This window comes from Nuphar pumila, chromosome 13, assembly GCF_984573655.1.
Source record: "Nuphar pumila chromosome 13, dmNupPumi1.hap1.1, whole genome shotgun sequence".
NCBI lineage: Eukaryota > Viridiplantae > Streptophyta > Magnoliopsida > Nymphaeales > Nymphaeaceae > Nuphar > Nuphar pumila.
The window spans coordinates 4,355,544-4,366,158 of NC_143261.1; positions in this window are offsets into that span (position 1 = coordinate 4,355,544).

The window sequence follows — 10,615 nt, forward strand, 5'->3', positions numbered from 1 at the left end:
AAACCTCTTTGGTTATAGCTTAGATTTGTTTCTCGAGAGCAGCCGCATAAAATTTCACTGGATAAGTTTTTCTCTCCTATGACAATTATGGGTCCTTTTGAGTTTTGCCAGAAACTTTCTCACTTTGGAAAAAGTGGCATATATAGTTTCTTAGGTAAGAATGTGCTTCAGTTATGTAAGCGTGCTCTTCGGGCTCATTTGTTTCATTTCCATATAAAGGAAAGGCCTTTCATAAGAATGAGCACAGATTTCTAAAAAACCTACCGTTATACTATGAGAATGCTTTCATTAGGAAGAAGGGGGGGGAGGTACCAAACGATTTGCACATGAAAAGTAGTAAGTGGTGAGAAAAACTGGGGTCCACTTAGGACAGCATGACACTTTCCTACCACCGCGACTTATGTTTGTTTCACTTGTGATGGAAAAGTAAGAGAAGGGAAAGGGATGCCAGATCAGCAATTTTCCATAAAAATTACATGAAACGAACAGGTCTTTAGTGAATAAATCATAGATCCCCCCGTTTTTAGCTGGCCTTATGATGCAACATAGGAGACTGGTTCAATCTATGTCCTGCTTGAAAACATGCCTCAAATGATGATAGCAAACAAGGTATCCTTGAGCTGAGTTTGATCATAGACCATCTAAAACCCTCATCTTTCCCATGACATTGATTATACGGAAAATGATCGTACTCTACAACAAAAATATCGTGTTTCTTGAAATGCTTTACAATTTTTGAAATCCACATGAAGTCTAAATTCGTAAATTTTAGGCTATAAAATAACATTTTTACCCTTCACACAAGTGAATTTCTTCCATATATGTGAACTTTCTCTCAAATATCCAAATATATGAATTTTCTCCCAAATATGTGAATTTTCTCACACATTTTGGAACGTCCTCCTGGTTGTGTCCCTTATGCGATTTTAAATAAATACCTCCCGAGCACTACAAGAAATCTGTGGATTAGCGATAACCTCCATATGTCGCTAAACAGTTTAGCGATGGATTAACGACGAATAACTTTCATCGCAAAATTCTAGTCATTAATTAGCGATGAAAACTATCTGTCGCAAGTTTGGTTGCTAATTTGCGATGAATTAGCGAATGCATGATTCATCGTAAGGCCATCGTTAATATGTAGAGATTTGGTTTGGCGACAGATTTTAATTTGTCGTAAAACATTGGTCGATTCACTTTTGCGATGGATAAATATTCATCCATAATTCGTCACTAAATTAGACGTCGATACTAAATAGCGATGGATAATATCCATCGTCAATCCATTGCAAACAATAAAAAAAAATGTTTAAAACATAAATATTGAGAAAAAATTCTCGTGATACAATTTATATTTATTGTACAATTCATATTTTCTGTGTATAAAAAACAAAGTACACATAAAAAATACATATAAAAAGCAACTAAAACAATTTATCGATCCACTATAATCCTCGCCAAGTTCTAATTATTTACAAGTGAACATTTACAAAGATTTCCTTTTGAAACAACAAGAAGGTACAACAAATTCAACACATGAATCTAATCATCGCCAATATTCTATGCGTCATCTTCTTCATTGTCTCGATCTGCCCCTTCAGCTCCTTTACGCTGATTATCTTCAGCATCCTACAAGAGAAAAGAAAGGTTAGTATTGATAAACAGAATATAATTAAATAAATTATTTGCAATACACCTAAGTTAAGACAATCAAAGTAACATGAGTGAATTACACATAATCTAGCTAGCAATAAAGTGAAGGATATTAACAGAATTCAGATGTGTTCTAAGACTGACATAAAAAATTCATAATGATTCAATCATGCAAATATGTGTTATAACCATGCATATACTAGCTTGAAATCTAACAACATGAAACAAATCACATGAAACTTTCATACCTGAGAGGCACCTGCAAACGAAGTTCTTCTGTCCCGAAAAAAGTTGCACAACTCATTATGGACAACGTTGAAAATTATTTCATGTAAATAGTCACGCATTGTGTCCTTAACAAGCTAGCAGACACCATCCCAAGAATTAGGCGGGCCAGTCGGATGCCTGAAGCTGATGCTGATGAGAGAAGTCTGAGAGCCATGACTGGAGGAGGCAACGACTGGTGAGGTATTTATATTACTCCCAAACCTAAACACCACGACCCTTTTTGGGTTCACCTGTTGCAGTCACCTATGCTGCAAGATCAAAAGGTGGATGCTGAGTGAAGTCATTGTCATATCGCTCTACCATCTGTTGCTAGTATGACTCCTACAAAGTAGTGATTATAATGTGGATTAATAATTAAGAATTATAATGTTTACGATAACTTGTATATTACAATATTTATTAATACAATAAATACATACCATTGTCATTCTCGCCTTCTCTGATATAAACTCTCCCATGGTCTTACGTTTATGTGTTTCAATAAACACATCCTTGTATGACACAATGCCTCCTTTTTTCTGCTTCCTGCGAAGTTAAATGATAAAAAAATTATTTAACAGGTATGCAACAATACTTATAAAATTGACAATATATATATTGATGAGTTACCATTTTCTTCAGGTGGCTCTTAAAAGTCCTAGATCCACCTGTGTGTAGATAGGCATCAGGCAACTTCGCTCAGTTTTGTGCAGCCTTCGCTGAGCGGTTTTAAAATTCATGCCCCGCCCACTTATCGCATATTGCATCCCAAACATCTGACCTGATAGTAGGAGGGCCATGGCCCTTTCACTGCAGTGGATCATTTATCTTGTCAGATGCTTTTCTTGCTGCAATCTTCATATTATGCAATATGTCTGCAAATTGACTGGAGCCACCTTCTGCCACACCTTCCTCACGTCTTGCTCCTCTATCATAGTGGCGAAGCAATTCGAAGCCTATAAATAATTTCAGAAAGTTAGTAGACATGACTATAACAAAAAATTAAATATGAAACACATTAACTATGAGAAACAATTGTATATTATGAATGAGGGCCATAATCTATCCAACACCTTCTTCAGATACTCTTTCTATTAAGCATCCGGTCTTGGTAGATGTTGAACTAGTGAATGCCTAATCTCTCATATTACCTCTTGTTGCTCGAACCTCGCGCTGCACATGAATTTGTATACATTAACTATCAATATATAATATTTATAAGATAAATATAAGATAAGTGAAAATGAAATACTTACGGTCGATTATCGATATACACTATTTGAATGAGTCATCGTGTGTCAGACTGAGAAGACCCTGCATCCAGCGTTGTCTCGTGACTTGTATGAACAACTGATGTAGGTGGGTCATGTACAGGCAAAACATCATCTATAGAAAAATAAGTTAAAATTTTACACAATACGTATTTAAACTAATCAAGTATACAATTAGTTAAATGATATACCTATCGAAGCAACCCATGAAGATGAAGGCTGAGACTATACCACTGGGTGCTCGACCACTGTAACCTCCATGAACCATATTCTAACAAATAAAAAATGTTATGCAATACCTTCAAATCATTGTAATACATTTCAATACATTCAAATCATTCAAATCAAATATTGCAATACATTAAAACATAAGATATGACATCACTTGCTAATCATGGATAACTTATCCTTAACTTGCAATACAATTTGATCAGTTACACAACTCTATATCATCATGAATACATAATCAAATCGAAAATAACTTCATGCAAGACATTCAAACATTGCAATACATTTAAATCATTCAAGTCATTGCAATACATTTCAACATATTTCAATCATAACTCTATACCTATCGAAGATACATAATCAAATCAAAAATAACTTCATGCAATACATTCAAACATTGCAATACCTTCAAATCATTCAAATCATTATAATACATTTCAATACATTGAAATCATTCAAATCAAATATTGCAATACATTAAAACATAAGATATGACATCACTTGCTAATCATGGATAACTTATCCTTAACTTGCAATACAATTTGATCAGTTACACAACTCTATATCATCATGGATACATAATCAAATCGAAAATGACTTCATGCAAGACATTCAAATATTGCAATATATTTAAATCATTCAAGTCATTGCAATACATTTCAACATATTCAAATCATAACTCTATACCTATCGAAGATACATAATCAAATCGAAAATAAATTCATACAATACATTCAAATATTGCGATACCTTCAAATCATTCAAGTCATTGCAATACATTTCAATACATTGAAATCATTCAAATCATTTACATCAAATATTGTAATACATTAAAACATAAGATATGACATCACTTGCTAATCATAGATAACTTATCCTTAACTTGCAATACAATTTGATCAGTTATACAACTCTATATCATCATGGATACATAACCAAATCGAAAATAACTTTATGCAAGACATTTAAACATTGCAATATATTCAAATCATTCAAGTCATAACAATATATTCAAATCATAACTCTATACCTATCAAAGATACATAATCAAATCAAAATTAACTTTATGCAATATATTCAAATATTGCAATACGCTCAAATCATTCAAGTCATTGTAATATATTTTAATATATTTAAATCATAACTCTATACCTATCGAAGATACATAATCAAATCGAAATTAACTTCATGCAATACATTCAAATCATTCAAGTTATTACAATACACTTCAATACATTCAAATCATTCACATCAAATAGAGGTATGTATTACAAGATGTATTTCACTAGCTCAAGAATTCTTCCTCATCACTTGTTTGGCTTTCATATTCTTATTTTTCCTCCTCCTTTTCATCATCTTCTTCTTCTTCATTGGGTGCCCAACCACTTGGTATATCATTTGGATCACATTCTTTCATGCATGTGCCATCGACCAATGGAGATATGACATGCATACCATGCGCGACATCGTGACCATAAGAAAAATCATACATATCATCTGATTGATAGTAATCACTCTCTTCAGTTAACTTGTCTTCTTGTAACTAATCATACTCGGATATAAAGTATAGTAAACTTGTTGAGCTTGCGAGGCTAATATGAATGATTCATATGTTCCAAACCTTGATTTATGATTCACCTCCACAGTGCCTGAGGTTTTGTCGACTCTTATTGCAGTGAGATCAAACCAATGACACTTGAATAAAGTTACCCTATTATTTATGCCTAAGTAAGTCAACTCCATTATTTTTTCTATAACACCATAGTAGTCACATTCATTTTCACCGTAGCTGCTACCCTTGACGCACACACCACTATTCATCATTGACTTGTTTACATGTAGTCTTTTGTATGAAATCAAAAACCATTTACGATGTACCCGTTGTAACATTGCACAACTTTGGTCCGACCATTTTGTAAATCACATATTCTTTGATCTTTAACATCACCATGGCAGACCTACAAGCATAAACAATGTTTGTGATCACAACCAATTAAGTAACTTATTATTGTTTACACGGAAAGAATGTATGCCATCGTTCTTACCAACTCTTTCAGCATCTCTAAGTAAATCATAAAATCTACTAGCTGCATCATTTGATGCTTCTTTCTCTACCCTAGTTGGTACATCACTGGGACCCATAGCAGAACCGAGTTCTAGTCCTATGACATCAAATATCAAATCTACATATGGATTATTGTGCACCACATCTACCCGTGCGTTAAAATTATTTCTAATTTCTTCACCATGAAACGTCCAATTATGATAATCACTCACAAAACCCTTTCTGTATAGGTGATGTCTAACGCCATAAGGTTCTACAAATCGATTGTTCTTACACATCATGCAGGAGCACCTAATCCGACCTATGTGATCCACTATACTAACACTTGTCGTTGCAAATTCAATAAAACTCTCAACACCATCCATATATTCAAGCAATACCTCATTGTCAACTATCTTACGATACATCAATTCACGGTTTACAGTCATTTTATCGTATGATGTTACATATATTATCCTAACTAGTTAAAAGAGAATCATCAGAATGCTATGATAAAAAAATATCAAATTTATCATGCATTCGTGATAGATATAATGATTTGATATATATCACACACACACACACACACACACATATATATATATATATAATATCATACAATCACAAGAACTATGATGCATGCATTGATAACTTAATATTTTCATGTGCAAAACCATTCATTTCAAGCATATTTGAAGCATTGATAACTTATCATTCATTTTCAAGTACAAACTCATTCATAACACGATATATTCATTTGAAGCATGTTTTCATGATACAATTTCACATGAAAGTCATAATCAAATTGAAAGTAACTTCATGCAAGCATGAATACAATCACATCAAACATTGCAATACATTCAAATCATTTATATCAAAACAATGTCAAACATATATCTACAACAAACACACTCCAATATCCCGTTAACTACTATCATGACTAGCATAGAATTCAAACTCTAAAAATAAGAACACTCTATTTTTATACATTAAAATCATGCTCAGCATGATCTCCGAACTCCATCAAAGCAGTCCTAGATATCCACAACTAAGTGAGTGTGTGAAAAGAAAAATGTTACATTCAAGAAATTAAATAACCTGTGATGCACATGCATCATTTACTCACTACGGGTATTTACCCGATTTGCATTGCTTTTGTCACTTACTTACCACAGGTCATGGGGCACAAAAGGGATCCGTTTAGAAATCTGCAAGAGATACTGTGTTAAAATGGAGTTTATTTCCCGATAACAAGAAGAGTGACGCCCCCTGTCGGAAATGAGTTCAGATAGGGAGACACAACCCTCTGGTGAAAGTGAGACAGACAGGAGCATTGCCCCTGCTGGCAGTAAGGTCAAGGCAAGGAGGTCTCACCCCTTCCCGTATCAATCATGAGGCAAGGGGTCTCGCCCCCTGCCGAGGCAAAATTTTCCGGTAGGGGGATCTGCCCCCTGTCGAGCAAAATTTCCCAATAAGGGGATCCGCCCCCTGTCGAGCAAAAAAGACAAGGGGCAAGGGGGCTTCGCCCCCTGTCGAAATTATTGAGGACAGGGGGGTGAAGCCACCCCCTGCCAGAGAAAACAAAAGGGCAGGGGGCTTCTTCCCTTGTCGATCATTCTTCGACAGCGGACAGGGGGGCCCTGTCGGCAAAGTAAAGAGGACAAGGGGGCCTCTGTCAGCAAAGTCAAGAGGACAGGGCCCCCTCTGTCGGCATTTGAAAGGATAGGGGCGAAGCCCCCTGTCATGCCAGAGAAAAAGAGGACAGGGGCGGAGCCCCCTGTCCTGCCGAAGAGATCATGAGCAAGGGGAGGGCCTGGCAGAGGCGATCAGGGCCTCTGTCAGCCCCCACCGACTACACCGGGGTGGAGAGGGCCCGACAAAGGCTGTTGAGCCTTTGCTGGCCCTCTGACAACCATAGGGGGAAGGGGGCGACTACACCATAGGGGAAAGGGAGAGGGTTACCTGTGGACAGGGCTTGTCGGAAAACCCAGAGAGAGAGAGAGAGAGAGAGAGAGAGAGAGAGAGAGAGAGAGAGAGAGAGAGAGAGAGAGAGAGAGAGAGAGAGAGAGAGAGAGAGAGAGAGAGAGAGAGAGAGGTCGTCGGGAGGTCGATGGGCATCGGGCAGACGACAGGAGGTCGCCGGTTGGGCGGGCGATGGGAGGTCGACGGGCGGCGAGCGGGTGACTGATGAAACAGAAAGGAAAAAGGGGCTTACATTAGAGATTTACGAGAAATTTAGCGACGGATTCGCGACGACAAAATTTCATCGCAAACGCTGTCACAAATGTGCGACGGAGTAGCAACAGAAAATTTTTGTTGCTGAGCCATCACGAAGTTGCGATGGAGTTTGAGACATAATTGTTCTGTCGTGAATCCATCACTAATTCACAACGGATTTCTGACAGAATTTTTTTTGTCACTAATTCTGTAAATAAATTGAATGTTAGCGACAAATAGTTTTTTCTAGTTAATCCGTCATAAATTTTCGTCGCTAATTAGAGTTTTTCGTGTAGTGGAGGTAAGAATTCTAGAAAGTATTTATTTAAAAAAGATGCACACATTTTGGGGATATTTGTAACTAATGGTTGCGAATGTTCTAGTATATAATGTCAGGACAAACAAAGGGCCTTATGCCTGGTATTTGCAAAAGTGCCACTAAAGCCAGTGGCACATTAAAAGTGTCAATAAAGCCTTTAGGAGAAAATTCACATATTTAAAAAAAAAACACATATTTAAGAGAAAATTCACATATTTAGATATTTAGAAGAAAGTTCGTATATTTGAAAAAAAATTACTTGTGTGAAGGGTAAAAAGATTTTTTTACATCCAGAAGTTTACAAATCCATCAGATATGGTTGTGGGTCCCACCTAGAGCTTCTTAGGCAACCCAGAACTGACCTGTTTGCTTCCGCATACTTGGCCCTCATCTTAATCATTTTTGAACTCCCAAATGTCAATAACTCTACCTCTATGCACGTGGCAACACCGAGTTGGTTTCTTTGATATTTGGATTCAATCTATTCTACTATCAATAATCAGTTAACTATGAATGAAGTCCCAACACGATTGGCATAAATATTTTGGAATTACAGAGTAAGATGTGTGATGCATGTGATTGGTGCGTCAAGGCAAGGAGATTGCAGGAAGGATAGAATTTGGTAGTTGGATGATAAAGTCGCTACAATATAGCTGAGAGATTATGGTTGGGACACTTAAGGCTGGGTGGTCGTCTCTTCAACTCGGAGTTTGTCCGGAGGCGAGCACATTAAGTGACCCGGTGAGGTTTTTCTTTGGTCATAAAAAAAGTTGGGATTATAGTTTTTTTGTTAAGTTCCTTATACCACAACCAATAGTAATCAAGTTGCGCCTTTCAAAATAAAAATAAAAATAAAAATTAGTAATCAAGTTGAGAGATAATCATGTGAGACTCAATTTCTTAACTCTTAAGCAATATTGCTCACTTGGACCAAGTTCAACATTCCTTAGAGAATCTCAATCTGAGCTCTAAAACAAATAGTGGTAGTTGATGAAACTGAATTAGCATAACGAATCTGGTTACCTTTGGTAAAACCTTTGAGATTCCGCTCGCAAACAAGGAGTACACCCAGCTTCGATCTTACTGCAAGGTACACCCCCGTTACTTACATACTTGGTTGCCCTCGCCTTGGCTCACCACTCAACACAGGGACATTTGAAGTGGACTGGTATTAGCAATAGTAAATCATATGATGTGCATTAGATTAGATTCTTACCTTTCTACCTTCACTGCAGCAATTCACTTGCTAATAACTAGGATGCACCAAGATCCCATCAGCTCATATGTTACTAAATGTGATCAAGCCCCCTAAAGCCCAACTTATCTATTTGCATCACATGTACCATACAAAACTTTATGAGTTAAAATTCCTCTAATTTTTCTTTTATGATAAAAAAAAACATATGGGTCAGATCCAGGACAAAGTTTTGCAATTTTTGGCTGTTCCGGATCTGACCTCGATCTGAATCCCCATGTGTTTAGCTGTTCCTGATCCAAACCATTTGCATCCCTAGTTAGAAAGTGGGGTTGGAAGCCCACGTGAACCGGCCCCTAATTTTTGCTTACTAGTTTCTTTCCATTCCAATCAAATGTCCAATCATGATCTTAAAATAGATAAGGTCCTAAGATGCAAAAAGAAGTGGCTGTAATCTCTTGGGCCCACACAATTGACTTCCATGTTAGAAAACTCAAAAGCCAAATTCATCATCATGTGGTATTAAGACATTGACCAACAAGACAATCCCTTCTGTGTTATACGAACTGGCGTGGTGTCCATGCCTCCAATGAGACACAAAGCACATGCAGAGACACCTAAGTTCCATAGACAGCAAATCCCACCACCTACACTTGTCCTCGGATGGTACACATCCACAAATTTACAAAGATCCCCCCACCCGGCGCCCCAACTTCAAGAAGACGGCAAAAAAAAAAAAAGCTGTTTCTGCCTGATGAATAGGTTCGGAACCTACACGGACATCAAACGGTCTAGGACCCCGTCTCCCCATCCCACCAAGACAAACCCCTTCGTGTCTGAATAGGTTCCTTACTTGACAACACAGAAACAAGGACCTTTTCCTACTATAGCCACACCCGAGTACGGTAAGTTTTGTGACCAAAATGACCACAGTTTTGGGTAACACTAGGGGTGGCAATCGGGTCGGGTCGGTGGGTCAGCATAAACACGAACTTGACCCATTTATTAAACGGGTTGGCTGTGGCAAACACGAATCCAACCCATTTATTATTAGCGGGCGGATTGGCGGGTCGAGTTTGGGTAAACGGGTTGGTGGGTCGGGTTGACCTGCCCGCCTAACCCATTTATTAAACGGGCCAGCCGGGTTGATGGGTTGGCATACCCCTAACACGAACCCGACCAGTTTAATAAACGGGTTAGGTGGGTCGACCCATTTACTACACAAACCCGTTTAAGCCAAACCCGAATCCGACTAAGAAGCGGGTTGGCCGGTCGGGTCAGATTTTGCCACCCCTTAGGTAACACCATCAACCAAAGAAGAGATTAGACGGCTCTGGAAATCCTTGTGGGGCCCAAGCAAGATATCAGTAAACCAGCCACGGTTCTCGGATGCCGTCCATCGCCTGGATGAAGGGCATAAC